Source organism: Rhineura floridana, chromosome 10 (genome assembly GCF_030035675.1).
Source record: "Rhineura floridana isolate rRhiFlo1 chromosome 10, rRhiFlo1.hap2, whole genome shotgun sequence".
In the NCBI taxonomy this organism is placed as follows: Eukaryota; Metazoa; Chordata; class Lepidosauria; order Squamata; family Rhineuridae; genus Rhineura; species Rhineura floridana.
In genome coordinates, this window is record NC_084489.1 from 12,078,998 (window position 1) to 12,104,057 (window position 25,060).

Here is a 25,060-nt window from a genome sequence, read left to right on the forward strand (position 1 = left end):
ATGTCACCTTACAATAATTGGTTTTGAGTTTCAGTGTTTCAAAATAAAATATCATACAGAATGAAATTACAATGTACCATTTGTAATTGAGAGACAGAGAGAGAGAGAGAGAGAGAGAGAGAGAGAGACTGATTTTAAGATGTTTAAGATAAATTTTTTAAATTTAAGAATGCATACCTGTCTTTCTAGAACCTCGACTAAAAGTGCATGCAACATGTAGGAGTCATCACACACACAATCAATTTATCCGCCCCCAATTGCAAACACTTTCAAATGGCTACCATAAAAGAGAAACTGAGACTTGACATCCATGTCATATATTTTCCCCCATATTTTTGGTTGGCTTTAACTTTTAAATAACAAATAATAGATTAAACGCTGATATTTTTTTTACTAGAGTCTAGATCAGCCTTTCCCAACCAGTGTGCCTCCAGATGTTGTTGGACCACAATTCCCATCTTTCCTGACCATTGGCAATGCTGGCTGAGGCTGATGGGAGTTGTGGTCCAACAACATCTGGAGGCACACTGGTTGGGAAAGGTTGGTCTAGATAGAGAGGCACCCTGTGGATTTCAGAGAAAGAACGGGCGGGGGGGGAGGACCATTACAGACCTCGTTCATATCCACCCCAAGGGCTCCTCTCTTTTCATACTTTTTCTTACTGTCTCAAAGCTGGGTGAGAACACTTATTATACAAGGGGCCCAATGCTCCAGCTGGGAACTTTACGGGGCTTGAGTTCCTGATGATAGAAAGATCTATGTGATGATAAGCCAAAAGGGCTAGCTAAATAGTCAAATGAAATCCCCACATCAATTATATCCACTCGTTAATCCATCTACCATTTTTCAATAAGCCAGCAGGACTACTTCATGAAAACCTCAATTCACCCTCTTATTGCATTAAAAAAAAAAAATTATAAAAATGTAATTCCTAAGGGTTACCTGAGGTTTCCGGTATTTTTTAAAATATCAGAGGAAATACTATCATTTTCTTGTAAATGACACAAAAATAAATAGTCCACAACATGGCGAGTGTGTGATTTCTCTCTCCCCTTTGTCCTGCTGCTTTCTGACACACAACTGTAAAAGCTGCCTGATGAGTCTTTTTAGACCAGCATGAACTTTGCTAAGAGTGAGCTTGTTGAACTCAAGTAACTCTAACATGCGCAAAAATCCAGACAGACATTTTAGAGGTTACTAGGATTCCTTGCGGAAAAAGAGGAAGGTGTTTGTTTTGTTTTTAATCTACAAAGAATAAAAATTTCTGAGAAAGGAAGTTCTGCATCATGCATAAGAGAGTGTCTTTATTGTGAGGGGGGGGGAAACCAACCTGAAGAGTGTCTTCAGTTATTAAAATGAGTTGAGCAATGGTAAAGTGAAGATTTCTTCCCACAGCTGGGAAGTTCCCCCAATTTCTGTAGCCAAAGGGAAAAAACACCCAACTTCTTATGACATCAAACAAGCAGCAGAATCTTCTAGTCCATTTCACTAGGACACAAAGAACTGTTTTCAACAGAGAAAGATGGCCCACACTGTTCGCCATTATACTGTCAACAGCCTTAAATCCAGAACACCATTGTGTTAGACAGATATTTCTAACACTACCCTCAAATTCTTTAAGTGAAGATGTCGAGAAATAAAGTTTAGACTTTCCAAAAAGTAATGCACCAGCTGTGAAGTTCTTTGGATTCCCTTAAATTAGGCTGAGAGACTTGCCCACCTCATGGGTTTGTGTGTTTAAAACACAGCTGACCAGATGATGAGCTTCAGGTAACAACTGAAGTCCCATCTGTTTCAACAAGCTTTCTCTGCAAATTAAGATATTTGCTGCTATCTTTCTTCGCCTTTCTAGCAGTTAATTATATGATATGTTATTGTAATTTAGTTTAGTTATTCTATACTGATATTAATAGATAGATACAGATATTTGGCATCTTTTGTAAACCACTTAGAGCAGGGATAGCCAACAGAGGGATGTCCTCCAGATGTTGTTTGACTACAGCTCCCAACATCCCTGATCATGCTGGTTGGGGATGATAGGAGTTGTAGTTGAACAACATCTGGAGGGCACTATGTTGGCTACTTCTGATTTAGAGACTATTTATGTATTCAGCGGTACATAAATATATAAAATAAACAAACATGGATTACCGTTGGAAGTCAAACACACAATGGGCTGCAGGGAATCAGCTACTGTTCCTGCGCCAATGAATGCTCATCGACCCAGCAACAAATCCAACAACTGCCTGGCGCTGTAAGTCGTAATCGACTTGAAGGCACATAACAACAACAACAAGCCTGGCGCTGTGCCCAATGCGGCACCAGTGAGAGAACATCTACCTATCACCTCATCAACCTGCCCAACAACACTTCCACTGTTGTGGGGGAGTGCCACCTCTTGTGCTTTGGACAGCTTTTGTTTTATTTGAAGCAGGCAGCCCCCATTGTTTCACTGCAGTGCCGTGGCAAAAGAAGAGTGCAGCAGGCCTGAAACTGCAGGGAGTTCTGAGTTTTCTCCCTTTTCCAATATACGTCTGTGTGTAAGTGTGTGTAGAGGGCCAGTTCCTGTACCCCTGTCACTGCGCGTGTCTGTCTCTTTTGTGCTTCACACCCTCCCTGTTTATCTGTTGTGATAGTTCTTGTGTGCATTCAAGTGTGAATGAGACGGTGTGGGCGTTGGTCTATATGCATATGCGTCTCCTTGAGCCTGAAGTCTGCTCTTCCCCTGTCTAAAACCTTTCTCCAAGTTCCTTGAATGAAAAATGGCATGCCAGAGTATTTCAGAGTCATACATGTTCCATCAGTAAGCAACAGCTCAGTCTCTTAAGGGACGTAACGAAGTAATCTTTTACCCTTGTTTGTTCACCGCCCTGAGAGCTATTTTGCTATGGGCGGTATATAAATTGAATGAAATAAATAAATAAATAAATCTGTGCCCATATGGGCCACTGCATCAGTCACCAAGGCTCTCACAATAGACCAAGTATTCTGTGTGTACTAGTTGAAAACATACTTTTCATAATATCCAGAGCTGATGAAACCAAGGTGTACAGATACCATTTCCCCTGTATGTGAAATGAACAAGGAGACACAAGTTTAAAGTGAGTGATTGTTGTGTCTCACTTCTCACAAAATGGAGTTGTTTCCTTTCTGCACAGATCTTTATTTCACACCTACCTGTGCAACATATCCAAGACATTTGCTTCTATACATGGGGGTTAGCCCACCCAGTGGAAGGAAAAGACTTCGGCTAAGCTCTCAGGGAACACCATGAAAACATCTTGTGCAACCCACTATTACCACCCTTCTCTATTACCACCCAACTCTATGTGCAGGTAAACTATGTTGTTGCCTTACTTGAGATTAAAGCAGGTTGTGGTAGCCTGGCAACTGTGCAAAATGCTGTCCAACCAGTGCCAAAGTCTGTGTGCTTCCAGTTTTCCTCCTTACACATAGCTCTGCCACTGTGGAAAATGGTACAGCACTGATTTCTGAACGTATGCCCCAGCTAGCTAGCTGGTGTAGGGCAGGGGTTGCAAACACAATGGCCACGGACACCAATGCACCCACAGAGACCTTCCCTGGTGTCCACAAGGTCTTCTCATCCTGCTGAAATTTAACTTGAAAGAAGCATTGATGTAGGCAATGGAATTAAATTGTGGTGTGTGCTTGGTTAAACTGTGTGGGGGGGTACCAACAAGAGTTTCAAATATGTCCTTTGGCTCCCGGTTTGCAGACATGTCCTTGGGCCCCAAAAGGTTGGGGACCCGGACCACATATAGCTGCACTCCTCAACCACTTCAAAACTGACCCAAGGTTGGATGAGAGAGAGAGGGAGAGTGGTTGGGGGGAGGCACTGGCTCACTGTTTATTCACGCATGCCACTAATCAGCCCCCACTATAATTCATGTTAAAACTACACACAAGAGAAAGTTGTTTCCTTGAATGTTTTTGAATCTTGTCTGAGACAAATCTTGAATCTTGAAACAAATGATCTGAAATAAAACTGAGCAAATCATCCATTTTCTTTACACTGCTGTAAGCGGAGACATGTTGAAGTAGTAATTCTTCTCCTCCTCCTTGTAAAAGGATAAAACAAAGTAAATTTATGTTACAGACACTTAATACAGTAGGAAAATTAGTGCTTGCAGCCTATCCCTTGCTGCATCTTAAGAGACATATGGTGTTTGCATGTGTGGGCTTAGCGATGGTGGGTGAATTCACACCCTGTCGGTGCTCAAATCTCAGCAGGAAGAACTGTTTTTAGATACCAAGCGACAGGGAAGGCAAATCAGGAAAAAAATATTTCTAAAAAACAGAACAAAAGAAAGGGGAGGCTCTCTCTACAGTGATTAAAATCTCCTGTGGTATTTAAACCAGGATTTCCTATTTTGGGGAAATGGTACTTAGAAAAAATGTGTTCATGAAAAATAAAGTTACAGCATAGCTTTTACAGCTTTTACACCACCCATTCTGCCACAAAATCTTTAGGGACTGTAGTCATGGATGTAGCTCATTTGTTTCAACACCCAACCAAGGAAAGCAGAGTCTGACTGAAAAGCCTGTGGGACAGGTTTGAAAATAGGCACTGGCATGGTTGCTTATGTAAAGCAGAACTATGTCATCATGTCAACCTTATGTGAAATCTTACAACCCAAGAAAGGATTTTGTACTCTCAAGCTTTCTACAATTTGTATGCATTTTGGAGAATACTGAATTTAGCTGTTCAAGGATAAGGATCTGAAAAACTGGAGAATGGTGATCTTCTAGCACTTGAAGATGCAACTTTATGGATTACATGTGTCCAGCCAGTCTATTGACTTTACATAGTACACCATCTAAAATTAATCTAGAGGGAAAATTTTCTTCCTCTCTCATAAGACTAGAACTTGTAGACATCCAATGAATACTGGAAGATTGAAGGCAGACAAAAGAAAGTACATCTTCATGCAGTGCATAGTTAAACTATGGAATTCACTCCCACAGGAGGCAGTGATGGCCACCAACTTGGATGGCTTTAAAAGAGGATTAGACAAATGCATGGAGGATAAGCTATCAATGGCTACTAGCCAGGATGGCTATGCTCTGCCTCCATGGTCTGAATGCTAGTTGCTGGAAACCACAGGAGGAGAGCTCTTGCACTCCGGTTCTGCTTGCGGGCGTCCCATAGGCATCTGACTGACAACTGTGAAAACAGGATGCTGGACTAGACAGGCCACTGGCCTGATCCAGCAGCAGAGCTTGGAAAAGTTACTTTTTTGAACTGCAACTCCCATCAGCCCAAACCAGTGGCCATGCTGGCTGGGGCTGATGGGAGTTGTAGTTCAAAAAAGTAACTTTTCCAAGCTCTGTCCAGCAGGCACTTCTTCTCTTTACTTCTGTTCTCTGCCTCGCAAGAAGAGACCCACAGGTCCAGCTTGGTGCAAGAGACAGGTCACTGCCAATTATATATGGAATAGCCAAATTTTTTCTTTGCCTAAGCAACCCTTGGTGCAACTCTGAGATCTCTTTTACATCTAGCAGAGTCTAATCTAATTAACCGTCTCCTTAACACCTCCTGCGCTCCATCTTAAGACAGTTATGAACTGCAAACCTTTGTAACGTTATACGTAGCATCTGCCTTCTCCCTCATGCTTATCACTTTGCTTAACATACCAGTCTGAAGAAGAGTCCTCCAGAACTTGAAGACTTGCTCACTATTTTGGGTCATTTTAATTGGTCCTAATAAAGGCATTAAAGATTAATAAGGCCTATTCAGAGTGGGTGCAGCTAAGAGTCATTAAAAAGGGAGGGGGTAGGGACCATTACATGGAAGTAGGGATGGGGAGAATTTGAATTCAGTTCACATTTAAAGCCAAATCTATCAAATCAGCACTTTCTGAAACAATATGAGAACAAAAATACAGCCATTCTTCAAAATTCACACTTACATGCATTTTACAATGCAGATCTCCAACCAATGTTTACAAAAATGCATATATGAGGGGAAAGTGCGTATTAAAATGAATATATTTGTGGAAAATAATATACGAAAATGTATTATACTAGGAGAAATTCCTTGCAAAACTGAGTCAAAACTGCATACAAAAATTTGTTTACTAGCTGAAATTCATACTAAAATGCTGAAGAATTTTCATGAGGATTTTTGTTTTTAAAATCTGCAAACTGCCGCAGAAATGTGGAGAACTGAATTTAAGTTTGGAAAAATGAGAAACTAAGAGAACTTAAATAGACAGAACTTTCCATGTCTATATTTGGGAAGGGGGAGAAATTTGATTCAGTTCACATTTGAAATCGAATGTATCAAATTTGCACTTTCCAAAACACTACAAGAACCAAAGCAGGGCTATCCTTTGAAATGTGTACTTATTTGAGTTTTGTGATGCAACTTGCCAACCAAATAATGTCTACAAAAAAATCATTATTATGGGAAAGTGCATAAAAATGAATATATTCATGAAAATAACATACAAAAATGCATTATATGATGAGAAACTGCTTGCAAAAATATGTACATTAGTCAAAACTGTGTACAAAGATGTGTTTATTAGGAGAAAAGCAGGAGAATTTTCATGAGGACTTTTTAAAAAACTTTTTCACAGATCGCTGCAGAAATGTGGAGAACTGAATTCAAGATTGGACAAATGAGACACTGAGAGAACTGAAATTGCCAGATCTTTCCATCCCTAGCCTACATGGAGGTGACAATTATTAATGACTGTTTTAATGTGCATTTGGTTTTTAGTGGATTATACTGCAGATCTTGATATTGTTTGTACTTGACACACTGTAAGATAATTTTCTGCTATGCAATGAAGACATATTGATCGACTAGTAGAGAGTAAGAATTCCTTCCAGTTTATCAGTTCAGGGAAATTGGAAGGTTTCCTTACACAATATTTACATACCACAGATAAGCAAAATGTCTGGGTGCATGGGAGCAAGGGGCAGGCCGAGTCATACATTCTGGGAGGATGATAACTTGTGGATTTATTTGCAAGTCTCCTGTGGCACGTCCTACCATTTTCCATCAAGCAAGTGATTTAACTGTGAAGATTTTAGATAGAAAAACAACAAGAGCTCTCTCTCTTTCTGGACTCAATATTGGATTTATTCTCCTCTAAAGTCATATATTGACAATCAGCAGCTACAACAGGAGATCTCTACTTTGTCTCATTATTTGCATTAATGCTCCTGGAGCCCTCAAGAACACATTAAGGAAAAATGTCTGAATCCTGTTCTCTTTTTGCTACCATTCTGCCATATTATAAGGATTTGGGGAAATTATTATTATTAATTGCTATTAATTTAATGTATTACCCACCCTTCACCCTGAGGTACCAGAGCAAGTTATAATAATCTGAAATATATCATTAATAACAATTAAAAACAACTTAAAATCACAAAAATAGGGAGGGTACTAAAAATATACGTCTCAGGTGTCAAAGGCTAGGATAAAGTGGTGCATCTTCAGCTAGTTATAATTGTTCCAAGAAAACTTAAGAGGCATTGTTCATGAAAGTTTTATCAGCACTATTAGAAAAAGAAGGGGATGGGATAAGGTAAAGGTTTCAGTAAAAAGCACAGAGATGTAGCAAGCTACTAAAAAGACATATAATATTTATGTGTTTGCAGAACTGGTACAAGACCTCAATGTATGAGCCCCACTGAGATCACTTGATAATACTTGTGAAATGAACCCAAGGTTGGAAGAAAATAAGCAGGACTGAGATGGAACCAAAGGCTGAGGGCAACAGAATTGGGGCATCATCGCCTCTAGAGTGTAGCTTCCTGTTCTGCCCACAAAGTAAACCCAAGCTGAGAGCCTAACAATATTGTTAAGGTAGCCCACCTAAAGCTCCTCAAACAGATATCATATTAACAAAGGAGTGGACTACAATCCCCACAATTCTTTGTGAGGGAACACACTTCAAAGCCAGACGTTAAAATCATTTACCTTAGACTGTGTGCACTGAAACAATCTTGAGTCAGTTACTAACGGCATGATATTAGGCCATAAATTATATTAAGGCAGGTGTGGGAAATCTTGGCCCTCTGGATATTGCTGAACTACAGCTCTCATCATCCCCTGGCCATTGGCCATGCTTGCTATGGCCTATGGGAGTTGTACTTCAGCAACTACTGGAGGGCCAAAGATTCCTCACCCCTGGCCAGAGCTTGGAAAAGTTACTTTTTTGAACTACAACTCCTATCAGCCCAATCCAGTGGCCATGCTGGCTGGGGCTGATGGGAGTTGTAGTTCAAAAAAGTAACTTTTCCAGGCTCTGCCCCTGGCCTAAGGATACAACATGCTTTCTTTCCCAACACTCATCTCCTCAAATTGGTCCAACAACTGAGAGGAGTTAAGAGAATTATAAGCCTTAAGCTCTCTTAGTTACTGGATCAATTCGGGTAGATGAGTGTTGGGAAACAAGGCATGTCATCTTTTTAGGCCATAAAATACATAAATTTGCATGTTTACCTGGAGGAAGTAAGAAATTATATGACATTTTCCTATTTAACATGAAGTGGTGGGAGAAACATGTCAGGACTGTTACAATGAGAAAAAGTGTTTTTCTTTATACACAGGGACCTCATGACATTATTTATACATTGCCATCCTAGGCCAATAAGGCAGTTCAAAATAAATACAAAAATGTAATCAGCCCTCCCGAAAGCACCAGTCAATAGAAACCAAAGCTTACTCTATGGTGCATGGCACTACAACAGGCGGACCAATACAATGAGGACTCCAGTTATAAAATACAAAGGAACAATAATGGTGCAAGCACACAACTGGGAAATCACCACTACAAGAGGCAGCACATAAAGAAGTGGGTCAGCTTTGCTGCCATTCACATAGCATAGGTACCTGCTGATTTGAAAGTACTTCCTGTATTGGTATTATTTGAGAGAGAGAGAGAGAGAGAGAGAGAGAGAGAGAGAGAGAGAGAGAATGAGAATCTTAGCCAGTAGCAAAGGACAACGTTGAAGGGTCTCTGGGTCTCTTTTAGAGAACATGGCCAAACTATATTATGAAATAAGACCTTGGTTCATACTGGTTTTAATCTTGAAATCCTAAATCAGGGATGAGGAACCTATGGCCCTCCAGATGTTGGATTCCAACTCCCATCATCTCCAGCCCAAATGGACAATGGTTAGGGATGATGGGAGTTGTAGTCCCACAACAGCTGGAGGACCATAAGTCCCCCCCCGCTTTAAAAACTAAGTAGTCTAGGACTAGGCTGTTCAAAGGACTACCCAATTCTATGCAAACTACCCAGTTGTTAAGATCTTCATCAGAAACCCATCTCTCAGTGCCTCCACTTTCTGAAGAGAGGTGGGTGGCTAACAGGAACAAGAGCCTTCTCAATAACAGGCATCAGCTATGGATCTCCCTCCCTTTATCCATGTACCTAGCATCACATTACATGATATTAGGTAAAAACAGTTGTTTCCCCAGGCTTTTAATTGTCTTGGTGATGTTCTGTATGCTCCACGATGGTCTTGGTGCTGTTTTACATGTCCTTGGATGTGCTGCAGTTTGCTTGTTTGAATTGTGATTGTTTGTTAGCAGGTTTTTTTAAAAAACAAAACCAAACCTGTAAGCCACCTTGGAAACTTTTATATCAAGGCAGCACTAAAATATTTTTAAATCCACACACAAACAAAGAAAACACATGCTGAAACAGCATGGTAAAGGAGCAAGTTCCTCCCCTCCACTCTGCAGATATCCCCCCATTTGTGAACTGAGTGCCTCCATGAATGGCTGATCAGGTGACAGCCAAATCCACAAGATCACCCCTCCACTTTTTTTAAAAGAGGAAGATCATTCAAAATGGGCCATTCAGTGACCAGTCATTCACACAGAGGGTGGAGAGCAGCTGACGTTGCTCCTTCGCTACACTATTTCAGCACTGGCCCCCTACAGTAGCGATATGAATGAACTGTGGTAAAGCCAAACTCTATTCCTATATGGTGATTAGAGGTCATCACTATGGCTCATCCGTGATCCTTGAGAGGGTGAGAGAAGTGATAAGTCTGTGCCAGTTCCTCTTTTTCCTCTGTCTGCTTAAGCTGGAGATGGGGAACTTGCTGTCTGGAAATTGCTGTACCACAACTCCCATCATCTCTGACTGTTGGCCATGCTGGCTGGGGCTTATGAGAACTGGACTCCAACAGTATCTGGAGGGTCATAAGTTCCCCCATCCCTACCTTAAGCAGTGGAAGCAGTTGCAACTCACTGTGAGCATATGCAAGAACTGCCCATAAGTGTTGACATATGATCGCTACTCACTGGCTAACAATTTGTCCTACTCAAGGGACAGTGTGGAGACACTATGCCTGACATAGCATGGAGGTGAAGTAGAAAAATTCTACCTGTTGCACTTCTGTTTGTTACAACATTATTAAAGCCCTTACAGGAAAATGTGGCAAACCTATTTCTGAAGCAATGTTACTCCCCACCGTTTATTGAAGTGGATTTTAGTTATTTTCATACTATTCAAATGCACATCTATTGCTGCCCTTGTAAGTAGTCGCTAAATTAGTTTTGCTTTAAGCAGAAAAATATTCTTCATGAAACTGGTAAAAATCCATCTGCAAACAGAGGGAATCAGTTGAGTCTTCTTATGGCTTGGTTTCCAAGGAAAAAAAGCAGTGCTTTACTGTTGCAATATCCATATATAAAAAAGTGTTTTCCTAAGGATTTACACTCCCAATTCTATGCTGAAAAGGAAAATAAGTCTCTAAACATAGTTAGGATTCTGCTGATGGATCCAAAGGTTTAAAACGGTAATCTCCGAACTATTTTAGCTTATTGCTAAGTAAATCTTTCAGTGCTGTTATTTGCAGCCAAAACTGAAACATTCCATGCTGCTTGCAAGACAGGGATAAATTTCAGTGTAGCAGAGGGAGAATCACCTTTTAAAAATATAATTGATTTGCAAATGCTTAAAATGGACCAGTTTATAAAGCTAAACTGTCCATTAGGTTAAGTGCACTATGGAGCAGGAACTCAGCATTTGCACTTCCCTCATCCTCTGAGCACCTGAAGCTCCCTGGTAAGACCACTGGCCATGCTAACCTAGTGCCAACAACTCTGACAGGCAGGTACTCTCCAAGGTGTTAAATAGCTGTCTTCCCCAATGCTGCTACCCAAGATTAATGGGAGATACAGGGACTTGAACTTTATGCACTCAAAGTGTGAGCTCTACCCCTGAGCCAGAAGAGCAATGGCTACATTCTGGGTCCAGGTTTCAGAACGGCCTAGGCAAACTGACCTTTGGTGGTCCCCCTCTTCCTCCTCCTCCATAGGTGGGCCTTGATGGACGCTCTGGCAGCAGGCAGCAACAGCCAGTAGCTATGTCCTGAGCAGCTTTGAGTGATCTAGCCATTATTTTAATTTCCTATAATGCTCTCAAGGTAGCATCATTCCAAGCCATTGTGAGGAATAAAAATAGCAGCTAAACCCAGCTCCCTAGTGTAGTTCAGAGCCCTGGAACAGATTTTTTTTAAGAGGGGGAACCCACAAATTGTTTTTTATAGTTTTGTGATTTGCTGCTTGGCTCTGCCCCCCCCCACTTGTGGCAGTCACCTTGAGAATGTTGCCTTGAAGTGAAAAAGTGGGAAACAAATCTTGAAATAAATGAACACTTAAAATATGTTTAGAAGAATAGAATATATATTGGGGTTCATTGACAGATTTGACAATGACATGCATTTCTTAATCACTGCCAGATCTTATGCAATTAAGTCACTACATTTTGCATTGTTTCTTCTGACTTTGTTTCTTTTAGAAGACATGAAGCAGCTGCAGAAGAGGGGAACTGGAATACCAGGAAAAGGGGTTCCTTAATCATTCAACTTCTTGCCATTTGTCTTTTCAAAACCCTCTCATCAACAGCTGCCTTCCCATCCTCAGGGAAAAAGATACAGCGACCCCTTATCTTTTTTCCCCACATAGGGAAAAAAGCAAGCAATCTGGTGTGAGGGTTATGATGCAGACCAATGGCAGGAAGAAAAATGATTAGGGACCGCCAACAACATACTGGTCCCTTACTCCAAATTTTAGCCTGCAATGGCTGCTTTTCATTAAAAAAAAACTATTGGCAAGAAGAACAGAATTGCCTGCCATATGTAGTTTGACCCTGAATCATACATTCACCCAGAGCTTGGAAAAGTTACTTTTTTGAACTACAACTCCCATCAGCCCCAGCAAGCATGGCCACTGGATTGGGCTGATGGGAGTTGTTGTTCAAAAAAGTAACTTTTCCAAACTCTGCATTCACCAAACTGGTGCCTTCTAGATTTTTTTTTGGACTACAGCTCCCATCATCCCTGACCACTAGTCATGTTGGCTAGGGCTGATGCAAGTTGCAGTCCAAATTGTTTGGAGGGCACCAGCTTGGAGAAGGCTGATATACAATATATCTCCTTTCAGGATATGATTCTTTTTATCGTCTCACCTCACCTTGTAAAAAGGAATCTTCCCTTCTCATACACAGAATTGTTTCATTTCTCATGTTGTCTGCCATGGCTTACCTGTATGTCTCTTTTAGGAATGGCCTAGGATCTCAGCTTTGGATTTTGTTTTCCCCATGCAGTTTGCAACAACCAAGATTCTTTGCCACAATTGCTAGGAGCTCTCTCCCATTGCAAGAACCTGATCCTGCAAAAGCCTGGAACAAAGCACCTGACAATACAGAATAGATGGTGGTATTTCTTGCTGTGTTGTATAGGCTGCCAGAACGTTAAACTTCCACACTGGGACTATAGGAGGGCTTGCACCAGCATCTAACTTCCTTGGGCAACTTCATAGCCTCAGCAGGTACCCCCACAGATGACTTCGGGGCCCCATGGTTTGAAATTGTTATTTGATCTGAGTTTGCAGACCAATGTTTTGAGGCAATCTAGGGTTAGTCTCTCTTTGGAGATCACAGCAAACTATGATAAGTCAAACTAGGCAGGGCTGACTCCATATCTGACATCTTCTACATTGCTGTTCCCCACCCAAGCTGGCTTACTCAGAAGTGGCAGTGCTCCTCTGGTTGGTGCTGGCCGACCATCACTTTTATTTCCCAGAATGCCAACATTATGTTGGAGGCCCTCTGGCAAATTAAAATGGTAGCTGCCTGTCCAACTAATACTGAGTGACTTTTAAAAAATTATTACATTATGAACTACAGTAGGGCCCCGCTTACCGGCGTTCCGTTTTGCAGTGTTCCGCTGATGCAGCAGCTTTCAATTCGGGGAAATTCCCCGTTTTAAAGCTGATTTTGCAATTTTACGGCATTTTGTGACATTTTTGCGTCATTTTTGCGCAATGCAGCCCATTATAGTCAATGGGTTCCGCTTTATGGCAATTTCCGCTTTACGGCGGGGGCCTGGTCCCTAACCCGCCATATAAGCGGAGCCCTACTGTATATAAACTGTGACCAAAGAAAAATTGGTTACCGTTTGTCTTCATGATCACAGCTGCCTTACATTACACAACAGTATTGACTATGGATGGAAGCAACTACTCCTCTTTCAGTTTTGGGCACATATCTATCCAAAAGATTTTTGGTAGGTGGGTGGAGCAATTCCGGAGGAGCCCTTGCCTTTTTAAAGGGGGGGGGGAGCAAAGCAGGCATTAATGATTGGCTGTACCAGGGCTTTGGAAACTGCCCAGGTATGCCATATGGTGATGCCAGCCCTGGAACGAGGAAAACAGAGAATAGAGAGTCAAGCTACAAGAATGGAAGAGAGGGGAGCTATGCTTTCCTGCACTGCTGTTGACAACATGCTGGCTTGGATTGGTCATAGCAATGGTATGCTCATGAACTTAGAGAAACAGGTTAGGTGCCTTGTGTTCATTTGAACAGCAAGGCGTAAAGTATGTTAAACATTACTTTCCCCAACAACCTCATAATCTCTGCTACAGCTGGCAGGTCTATCCCACAGCTACCCACAAGCTGTTTATGAAGATAAAGTTAAACGCTTAGTCATTGTTCACTGCTACATCCTCCTGTATGTCTACAGCATACATTTTCACGCTGTCATTAGAGCCTGATGACACCACAACTGCCTGACTGGCATGCAGGGGCTTCAGCTTCCCTATTTAGAATTCAAGAAGCTGCCAAGCCCAAGGGCTGCTCTTTTTTTCCAGCTACGATTATTGCTACTTTTGAAAATTTACAATAGTCAACATTTAAAAATATTTTAAAAGTATAACTGAAGCTAAACGGACTCGTCCAACATTCAAAATAGGTTATCTTCTGTTTAAAGCAATCATTCTTCCACATTTAAAAAAGCCCAGATTCCTCTGATACAAAAAGGAACTGGAACTGAGTAGCCATGACAATAGAGATAGATTTGTTCCTGTTTTTTCTTTTTTTAATCCTATGAAATAGAAGCTTTTCTAAGGCAACAATTGCTGCATATATGATGACAAGCCTCTTCAAGTTCAGAATGAGCACGCTAAGCCCTTACATCAGCTAGCCCCTGCCGAGGTCATTGACCGGGAATTGCTGTGGGAAATGCTGGAACCCAGCCAGAGGCAGGGAGTGAGCAAAACGTCACACATACGCGGCATTCTGCAACCACAGGCATGTGATGAAGAAGGGGAAATAAGCTGTACTGTATACAGAATCAGCAGCCTCACTGTGACAATATTTCAGAGTAATCTTCTTAGGTCTAGATCTAATAGACTCACTCTTCTTCTAGTTATAAGCTTCCAGTTCCAAATATATGTGTATGTGTGTGTGTGTGTAGTGCAGCTCAGAAAAACATCTGGAATATCAACTCAATTTTGTAACGCAATCATCATTTGTAGCCTGGGCTATTCACAAGCAATCTCCAAGAATCAACAAATGAAAAGGAGTTGGAATTATTTTACAATGGGAATACCTTCTGGAACATTTGCTGCATTTATTCTCTTCAACTGTACCTAATTCAACCAAACTAGATCTAAGCATTAAAAGGGATTGAAAATAAAACTGCCAATATCATAATGCTGTTACATTTGTAAAACTCTGGCCACCTCACCTTAAACAGGGTATTGTACAACTGGAAAAGGTTCAGAAAAGGGTAGCCAACATGATCAAGGAGGAGAGCTTACAACATTTGGGGCTTTTTAATGAATATAAAAGGTAAAGGGGGAATGATGGAGGTGTATAAGATTATGCATAATGTGGATAGGTTCCCTCTGTTATAATACTAAAACCCAGGGCTGAATTATGGAAGATCCAGGACAGACAGATTCACACAGAGCATAGTTAAACTATGGAACTCCCACTAGATGTAAAGATGGCCACCAGTTTTTAAATGATGATTAGACAAATTCATGAAGGATAAGGCTACCAATGACAACTAGCCATGACAGCTATACTCTCTCTCTTCCCCACTATTGGAGGCATTATCAACTTTTGGGGAGTATTATAAGTACACAAAACACATTGTTTTGTTGGTCCCAACTTCCAAGTGAAGAACAAGCTTGCTTCTCCCCTTGCTTCAGTCCCGTGCATGCTGGCTTCAGTTCTGGTCTGTTTAAATTTTGATTCTCCATTACATATGCAATGGGAAACTGGTTTAATGCCAGTTTACTAACCAGGTTTTTAAACTAGGGTTTGTTCATGGGTAAAGGTCCTAGTTTGTAACCAACATTAAGCCAAAGTCTTCATACTGGATGTAATGGGGAATTGTAGTATAAGCTGACCAGGTCTGAGGCTGCAATCCAATAAATATCTACTCAGAAGTAAGCTCCATTGGGTTCAATGGGACTTACTCACAGGTAAGTGTGCATTGGATTGCAGTCTGAATCACCAAAGACAGCTCACAAAGGAAGGATGTGAAGGGAGGAGAGAAGATAGAGCATGCAGCCCCAATACTCAATTCTGGCCTTGCTAAATCAGTTAACAAGTTGGGATCACCACATTCAGACCCGCATAGTAAAATCAAATGAAATAAATCACTGGCTTCCAAACAGCTAACTACACAGTTACATGCGAGTCCTGATCTGTTGTTTGTCTCCTAACCCTAAAGACCCATTCACTCATTAGGTCTAGAAGAAAGAATTCAGAAACCACATTTGCAAATATACCTCATGACAGCAATGTTGCAACAATGTGAGCAACTCTACGGCCTAATTTGCTATGTCAGGGTTTATTAAACTGTGGTTTATTACACTATAGTTTGCCTGATCATCTGAGCCCTGCCCAGTGATTTAACTTTTTTTTGTTTACTGCCAACAAACCACAGGCTGCAGCCATTTTTACTGTTGGCTTATGAACCTTGGTTTAACTATGGCTTGGTATTCCGTGCAAACCTTGCCTCTTCCTTAACCATGGTTTGTTTGACCACTGCACCCCAGATGCTTACCATGAGGCAAGAGCAGCTGAAAAACAAAAACAACTTTGAGGAAACAAACTATGGTTTGTTGACCATTTGTGGAACAACTCATAGTTAATTTACTGTATAGTTTGTTAAACAAACTATAAAACAAACCATGTTAAACAAACCATGGGTTAGCTTTATGCGTGAACCTATCCTGCACCACTGCAGCCTCAACTAGCTGCCTGAAATCAATTATTACTTGTCATAGTGGAATAACTTGCTGAAGCTTTACTTGAAAGCATGCTCCTTTTTGATTATGGTTGAGGTAGGGAGAGGGGGGATGTACAAAATTGATAGAGAAGCTGGAAACAATATATTGTAGTAGTTAAGAGCACAAATTCTGGATTGAAAATTGGTGTATGCAATTTTCTTAAAGTAATTAACGTTTTCAAAAGAGCACACTACTTTAGAACAAAATTAACACGGTATTTTACAGAGAGAAGCAATCATTAATGAAGCATAAGAAAGGTATTCTTCACCACAACTGTTTTTCAATTATAGCAACAGTTATTCTGCTAAAATTCTGCTCAAGCTGTCCTCAAATCTTTACATGGTATTCTGCAAATGTGCTATGATTACCCAATACTGCACAGAGAAGAGAAAGGAACTAAAGAGTGTGAAATTAAGGTTGAAGTGACATAACCTGCACATTGGGGCTATCCCTTAAAGCTCTGCTTCCTTACCACACCCTGTGTTCAATGCTTTTGTTTCCAGATATGTTTGCCAGAGATCCTCCAGCTTTGCTACTGTCAGCCATCCCAAAGCGTCCTGCTCTTTTAAGTGTCTCCGCCCAACCTCTCTTGTTCCTCACGCCTGGAACTCCCTTCCAGGGCACCAACTTGGCAGCATCTCTCTCACACTCTTCCTTCAAAACCTTCTTCGAAACTAACTTTTTCGGTGAAGTCCAGTCTTCAGCTTCAACTACAACAAAGTGTGCACTCAAGCCTTGTTATCAATGCCTCTCTCGTCCTTCCCCATCATTGTTATTTTCTACAGCCAGTTATAGAGGCAGGGGTCTTTTTTTTGCTACCCTGTTAATTACCAGATTTACTGATAGTTCTGAAGAAAAATAACATTCTCTGCAAGTCTGTAGACATAGATTATATAGATGCCACAGGCTTGCATTTGCAGGACAAGACCTTTACTGGATTAGGCCCTCCAGATGGAGAGAAGGTCTTCTGTTGATGCTAGCTTCTCTCTCTTGTCAATCTCAAAAAAGGCATTCATGTTCTCCAAATATTCCCATCAGTGAAACCAAAACAATCTAAGTAAAAAACATTTATTTTACAAACAAGAGACTCAGTGTGTCCAGTAGCACTCACTCACACAAAAAGGCAACGAAAGAAAAAGATGCAAACAGCAAGGCTGCTCAGGGAACAAACACACTGCTAAGGCCTTGCTGGGTATGGGTGTCCATCAAGGAAATAGCTCTGAGCATGCTCAGAACACATATTTAATGATCCACCAGGCTAATGAGTCTACCCCGAGGAAAGACCCACTAATGCCTGTATGTGTATGCTATGGCTGTATGCTCATTTCCTGTGTCCTGTTTGGCTGAATTGCCCCCATGACAGCAGAAGGGCATGAGAACCTGTGAAACTACTAGGGCAAACCCTGGGAAATATATTTTTTTCAGATGGACCTTCTGAATGGAGACTGATGGGAGGACCTCCTGCCATAGCAATAGTTTTGGATTAAGATTGGCTGAGCAGTGCAGAGAGTTGATTGGCCAGAGAGCAAAATATTGACAGAAATGACTGCAGGAGTCATTTCTAGGTTCAAATGGAAGCATAAACAGAGTGTAGGAGACAGGAAAGATTCTGGCTTTGATATTTTTGTAAATTTGGAGAAAACGTTTACTTTTTTTCTTGCTTGCTATTCCCCTTGGTAGGGCAATGTCCCGGTTTGCCCTAATGGACCAGCCTCCACTGGCTGTGGGAAGCCCTGGCTAAAATCTAGAAAGGCAACAGTAAGTAAGAAAAGGCAGCAGGCAGAGGAGGAAGAGAATCCTGGTTCCTGCCAGTTTTTGAATTGGTCAATGGCAATTGGATTTTTACACATTTCATCGTGAATCCCTCAAGTTCAGGCCAGGCAAGGACTGCAAACTTCCAGAGTCTCCTTAGATTCCTCTATGCCAGAATGATTTGCTAATCGAGAACAGCCATGTTGGAACAGTGATAAGTACACATGCAATCCATTGCTGATCTCTCTATTTTATACTGTTATTTGCACGTTCAGTTTTTAAAGTCCATTTTGTACCTTGCAAAAAGTAAGACTGGCTTGACAAACAAAAGGTATTGTTTGTTTTTAAATTCACCCAACAACCAGGAAGATGTCAAAATTGCATTACAGAAGAGAAAAAGGAGGAAAGAAAAAGCTTAAAATGTAACAGAGCAAACCAGAAGCCTTAGGAAAAGGGCTAGCAACCTTGCACTGCTGAGCTCACCACACAAGAGGTTTGTACAACAAGTGCAGCACAATGTTGTGCAACTCTACGCAGATGTAATTAAGAAGCATGGACATTGACTGCCAACGTCAGACAATGGTGTTTAGTACTGCAGCCTTAAGAGTCCATAAGAACATAGGAAGTGGCCTTCCACTGAAGTCAGATCATCGATCCATCTAACTCAGTGTGGTTTACACAGTGACTGGCAGTGACTCTCCAGAGTTTCAGACACTGAGGCCTTTCCCAACCCTAACTGGAGATACCGGGGATTGAACCTGGGACCTTCTGCACGCAAAGCATGTCTCTGCCACTAAGTTACAGCCCTTCACCAAAGTACAAGTTAAACAGCAGCTTCACTGTGCAGTCATGGATGCTGGCATCTGGCCCAGGATTGACTGCATCCACACGTTAAACTAAGCCAAACTATGCTGGCTCCCAAGAAAGAGATTGCAGCAGCTTCTGGTTTGCTCTGCTAGCACAGTGTGATGTGGCAGCTAAGCCAAGGGCTGGCTTCGAATGTTGCTCAAATCCAAGATTGTGGTTAAGGTCTCTCCTCAGCCACAATCTGGAGCCAAGGTTTGTCATGGCTGAGGAGGGGAAATCTTAACCACAAACCTGGGCTAAAAGAACACACTAAGACAATGGCTTAGCTGCCATCCTGTGCTGGCCTAAGAGGCCTGGGGAGGACCAAAGCAGCTGTGAGCTCCTCTCTGAAAACCAGCATGTTTGCTCAGTCATTGTAAGCCATACTCTGGCTTACCCTGATGTGCAAACCAGGCCAGTCTCAAACACTGTATGCTAAACCTCAGGCACTATACGCTAAATAAGCAAGTCATTAGTCCTTATAGTCAAGAAAAGGTTGGAAACGTGAATAACTTTTAATCAAAGATATGGGACATATTATACAGGTTGGTGATCTGAATTTATATTTCCTAGAGCAGCTTTTTTTCTGTCTCCCACTACTATTCCACTATAAACTATTATTATTTGCCCTCTGACACTCCTTGTCCAACGTTTTCAGATTCTTTGACAACCTGAATTCTTAAAGATTAGGAAAGGCTTAAGATCACATGTATCTCCTCTATCACATGTATCTTCTCTATTCTTCCTAAGATCACATGTAGCTTCTTTACTCTTCCAAGCTTAGTATTTGCAGAATGCCCTCTGAACATAGCTGTATTCAGGCATTGTTGAGTGTTTAAACAACTCTTGTAGCGGGGGGCAGCCCCCCAAAAGCTCCACCCTCCTGATCTTGCTGTATTAAGTGGGAAAATCTGAAGCATGACTGTAAGTGCATTCAGTTCCTAATTATTAGAGTTCCTGAATGCAATGAAGTTTCTAAGTACATCCAAACCGCACATCCCTCTTTATGAGTTGCTTAACACAGTTAAATAATTCCTGAATAGGGCATTTAATTTTCAGATTTGGAGAGGTTAAGCTTGAAGGATGGTAAAACAAGCATAATTTTTTGCATATTTTTGGAGCTAATGATTTCTGTGTGTTCTCAAGTTATTAGGGCTGAGCTTTTTCCTGCTCTTTTATTACAGCAGAGTTTATCTTGGATCTAATCCAGTGTATTATTAGAATGGTACAGGAAAATATACACATAGATAAAGGAAAAGATAAGGAACAAAACAGACACACCTTACTGCTCTGCCAAGCCACCAAGAGCTTAGCATACAAAAACAAACTAACAAAAGCATATGGTATTTGTTGATGCTTTGAAACATGTATATCATTGAATTAAGCAGCAGAGTGAATCGGTCCTAACGCTTGAACATCATTCCACTCCAGGGCCTTTGCAGAGGTAAGAGAAAACAAGAACTCCAAATGCAGCTCTCCATTGGCTGAGAATGTAATTCGCCCTCAACTTGGAGGAAAAAAACACTCACATGTTTCTACACATCGTATTTGCAAAGGGAAGTCTGGAATGTGTATCTTCAAATAAAGTTAGCAATTCCAAGCTTTGCAAGAAACCATTTCCCTGCAAGAGAATGTAGAAGTGCTGCTTTGCATTTTCACGCTTCAGCCTGCTCCATGTTCTACATGGACAGAGAAATGAACCACTTCACTCTCTGTCTCAGTCCTGGTTGTTCATGTACCTACCCCTCAGGGTTGTTGCAAGGACAATGATACAAGGGTTTTCCTAAAGTATCTTAATAATAATTACCCCTAATGATAAAACCACCAAAGAAATTAAAGATCCAGTATGTTCCAGATGCCAACACTTCCACCAGAGGTTGGTGCAAAATGGCACAGATATATGTGGAACTCAGATCTTGTAAATAGATTTATTGCACATCAGGCAATCACATGATAGGAAAAACTTAAACCAGTCAAATCTTTAGCATGCATAGAAAGTGCATCAGAGAATCTGCAGTTACAACCATGAATTTAGATTGGGTCATACTCCCACATTTTAGCAGCCTAAGAATCAGATGTCTTTTGAAAAAACATTTGAGATTCTAGTCCTTTTGGATGAACATCCTTTCGCCTCTGGAATGTCATTTGTATCACAATAAACCACATAGTTATAGGAACACTTCTCACCCACTAGCCAAATTACATTTTAACAAGCTCATCTCTGTTCCAGATATAACGTAATGAGAGGACAGAATAGCGGGAGGGGGGCTATTCTTTTTTAAAAAACAACAGCACACAAATGCAAAGACATCACCAGGAATCTCTGATTAAAGAACAAATAATATGTTGGCCAGTCAAAGACAAATTCCACACTGATCTACAGAATGGAAAAATTAGAAAGCTCAGGAACAGAGGTTCAAAGGTTTACAGCAGGTTAACAGCCCATGTAGCAACCCTGCAAACTGCTGCCTTAAGAACGGCAACATTGGCGAAGTGTTAAATATTGTAATTGCAGTTTTAAAAAATAGTGAAGTTAGCCACCCACCATTTAAAACAGATGGAAATGATTCATTTTTAAAAGGGGGCAGAGAAGACTATACAGACTGTGAGAAGCTGGCACATTAATTCATTCATAGACTACAAGGAGCTTTTGAAAAGGACTGACATGATTGATGTGGCAAAGGAAAGTGAGTGTAAGTGGATTAAACAGTCTGCTATATCAGCCTTCACCAACCTGGTGCCTTCCAGATGTTTTGGCACAACTGGCTGGGGCTGGTGGGAGTTGTAGTCCAAAACATCTGGAGGGCACCAGGCTGGCAAAGGCCGCTCTATATCAAGTGATGAAGACCAAACATTCTAAGAATATTTCTGTGGGCTGTTCAGAAAGTGAAGAATTGGTTTCATTCACTAGGATGGTGGTGATGATACACATTTCGCTTATTATTTTTTTGTCAGGATAGCAGCTGCGTAGCAGCCACTAAATCTGCCTCTCCAGGAAGATCCAGTTTTCAAGCTAACTCATCTAAAGGTAACATACTGTAAAACAGAGCAACTGCTTTGAGGGGTAGCTTGCTTCCTGAACCTAAGAATAACTGTATCTAATATGCATTAGCAATAAGCACCAGCAGTTACAGAAAAAGAGAAAACTCTAAACACACCACTGGATAAATATCACCATTACTTTCAGCGGGATTTGCAGGAAGGCAAGTGTGCTTGGCCTGAGGTCATCAAACTGAATAGGCTACAGCCCCCCCCCCTCCCCATGTTTGACAGGCACTTGGAAAAATCACAAGTGTAGCTACTAGCCTACTTGTCTTGCTGAGTCACCTTCTTGTTCACCTTTGAGCTTCACTGATATGGTTAGAGTCAAGAAGTGCCAGGAAATCCTTCTGGGGTATTCCATATGCATTAGATTGCACTGGGTTTCTAAAGATGCTTATCACCCGAGGTTTATCTTAACAGGAGGGTTGCCAACTTCATTTTTTACTATCCACATTTCTCTTCCTTTTACAGCAGTTTGACATGCACACATCATGCAGGTGAAATTTTTCCCATCACTTATTTTCTGGCCAAGAAAAGCTTTACCTTCTGAAACTTCTGCACATCAGGAAGCTGTGAAAGGCAAAGAACCAGGTCCAGTAAAGAAGCATGAGAAATAAAGAGATTCTCTATGTTCAAGATCGGAAAGAAGAACAGTCCCCCCACCCCCAGGGTAACAATGATCAGAGGCAAGGGTACAACTTCTTCTAGGTCAGGTTTTTTTTTATGCAAGCCTGTATCCTAATTTAAAAGGACTGACTTCCCATTTAGAGTTGAACAAGGAAAAGAGGCATTGCACTGTACAGTTCTGTCCAGACTTTACCATTGCAAAATGAAAATGCATGTTTCAGTTGCTCCCCCATGTCATGTTTTCCTGCTCACAGAAACCTAGTACATCAGGGGAAACAGTTCTGGCTTGCCTTTGCCCGGACATGCCAGATTTGACTGTTTTTGATACAGTGGAGCAATTTCCCCTTATTTGCAGTTTGAAGCAGTCAAGTACAGGATAACATGATAGCTGAACTACATGTTCAGGATTCTCATGTTGCCATCCTAGACACATTTATTTGAGAGTCAGTCCTATTGAACCCTGCGGGACTTACTCCAAAGAAAGAAAGAACTTTGAACTTTGCTGCCTGACAAACTACAGAAGGCTAGTTATATTTGTCTGTAAGGGGAAATGAGGTTAGGTTACAAATCATTTTGAGCATCATAATTTAGAGGCTACTATCAAGTCCAATCTTTCCCCACATTTAGACGGCAATCCTAAAGTGTATGGGGGGGGGAGAACCAAAGGCAATTGAACCTCCTTATCCAAAGCCTGTCAGGGTGGAAGAGCACTCTTGTACTCCTCTGTCCATTTTATTGCTTAAAAAAAAAACACTATTTCCCTCCCACTGAGAACAATAGGAAGGAATTAAGGGGGAGATATTTAGACCTGCTCCTAATCTAAATCTCTTGTCTGTTTTTTGGGAGGAGGAAGGGTGGAGCATTGAGTGGCTGAGAAAGATTTGAATCAAAGTCATTTTCTAGTCCTCTTCTTGTGCATCCTCAAACTACTCCCCACCGATCCTGGCATCTCCAGGAAGGGCTGCGAGAAACCTCCATGTGAAACCCTGAAGAGCCACTGCTAGTGAGTGTGTGGAGTAGACAATGCTGAGCTAGATGTACCAATGTTCTGACTCAGTATGAAACAGCTTCCTATGTTCCTATGTATTATAGGCCTGGGATGCCTTTCCTGGGTCCAGTTGTTATACAACACAAGAATCATAAAATAATTTGTTGTAGCTGCAGATCTATATGTGATATGCAGTTTAAAAATCTACATGCTGTGTCAGAATCCTATACATCAGTTGTACCCAATGTGCTTTGTCAGAACCCTGTGCATCAATCATCCCTAAGTTGCTTGCAAGCCAGACCAGGAACTTTTGGAAAAGCGTAGGTTCTTTTGTTTCCCTAAAAGTTCTCAAAGCAAGGAGCACTTCCTGCACAAATACAGATTCCTTGTACATTTTCAATCACTACGCTGCAAGAGAGGACAATTGCAGCATAATCGTCATCATCAAATGTACAAATCGCTAATTCTTTCCTCTCAAACCATCTCACAGAAGCTTTTTATTGCTCCAGTATGTTGTTCTTGTAGAAAAAGAAAAACATACTGCAATATGGTATACACCAAACACAGAGTTTCATCTCTGCACTGCGGACGTGTGAACAGCCATTACTCAAGTTCAGGTTGCAGTGCTAGTTTAAAAAAAAGTACTTTGGTAATAATATAGTAAAATGTGGGTCTGAAATTACTTCTACTTAAAATATCTCATTAAGTCTTTTATGAGTACTTTTTTCCATCTAGGAACCAAGAAAACCATATCAAATTCAGATTTTGTGAAGAAAGAGATGTTATTTTTCATGATGGAATGAAAAGAGAGAATGAGGGTTGACATACAGCATTACTGACTTCAGTATCAAAATAATGAGGTAACTTCTTGAACTTTGGATGAACACAGCACTATTTTCAATCAATGCTTGCCATGGAAACGTATAGACATTCTTGGGCACAGTGCCTCATTCTAACAAAACTGCTAAATGCAAGAAGTTGCTGCAAAAATTTATCACTTCTTGTTACAAATGATCATTCACACTCTGAACAGACAAGGAAGTCCTTGCCCTGAAGCTTTGTCTTGAAACACATGGACTAGTAAACTGCAAGAGAATTTAAATCATATAGGACATGCTCAGTGTCCAGAGGGCCATCTCCCTCATTCATCATTAGCTTTAAGACTAATTTAAACAGGAAGGCTCCCATGCTGACACCGCCAAAAGGCATTTAACCTGTGA

General features: G+C 41.1%; 2 protein-coding genes across 2 annotated transcripts in view; one reads left to right on the plus strand and one right to left on the minus strand.

Moving 5' to 3' along the window:
- Positions 1–12,860, plus strand: part of MATCAP2 (microtubule associated tyrosine carboxypeptidase 2) — a 98,129-nt gene extending 85,269 nt beyond the window's left edge. Inside the window, exons 9-10 of the transcript XR_009758236.1 lie at positions 6,603–6,701; positions 12,606–12,860. The gene's annotated coding sequence lies outside the window, so the exon portion shown is untranslated. The remainder of the gene's footprint in view (positions 1–6,602; positions 6,702–12,605) is intronic.
- Positions 1–25,060, minus strand: part of EEPD1 (endonuclease/exonuclease/phosphatase family domain containing 1) — a 60,403-nt gene that overhangs the window by 32,020 nt on the left and 3,323 nt on the right. The gene's annotated exons all lie outside the window — the stretch shown is intronic.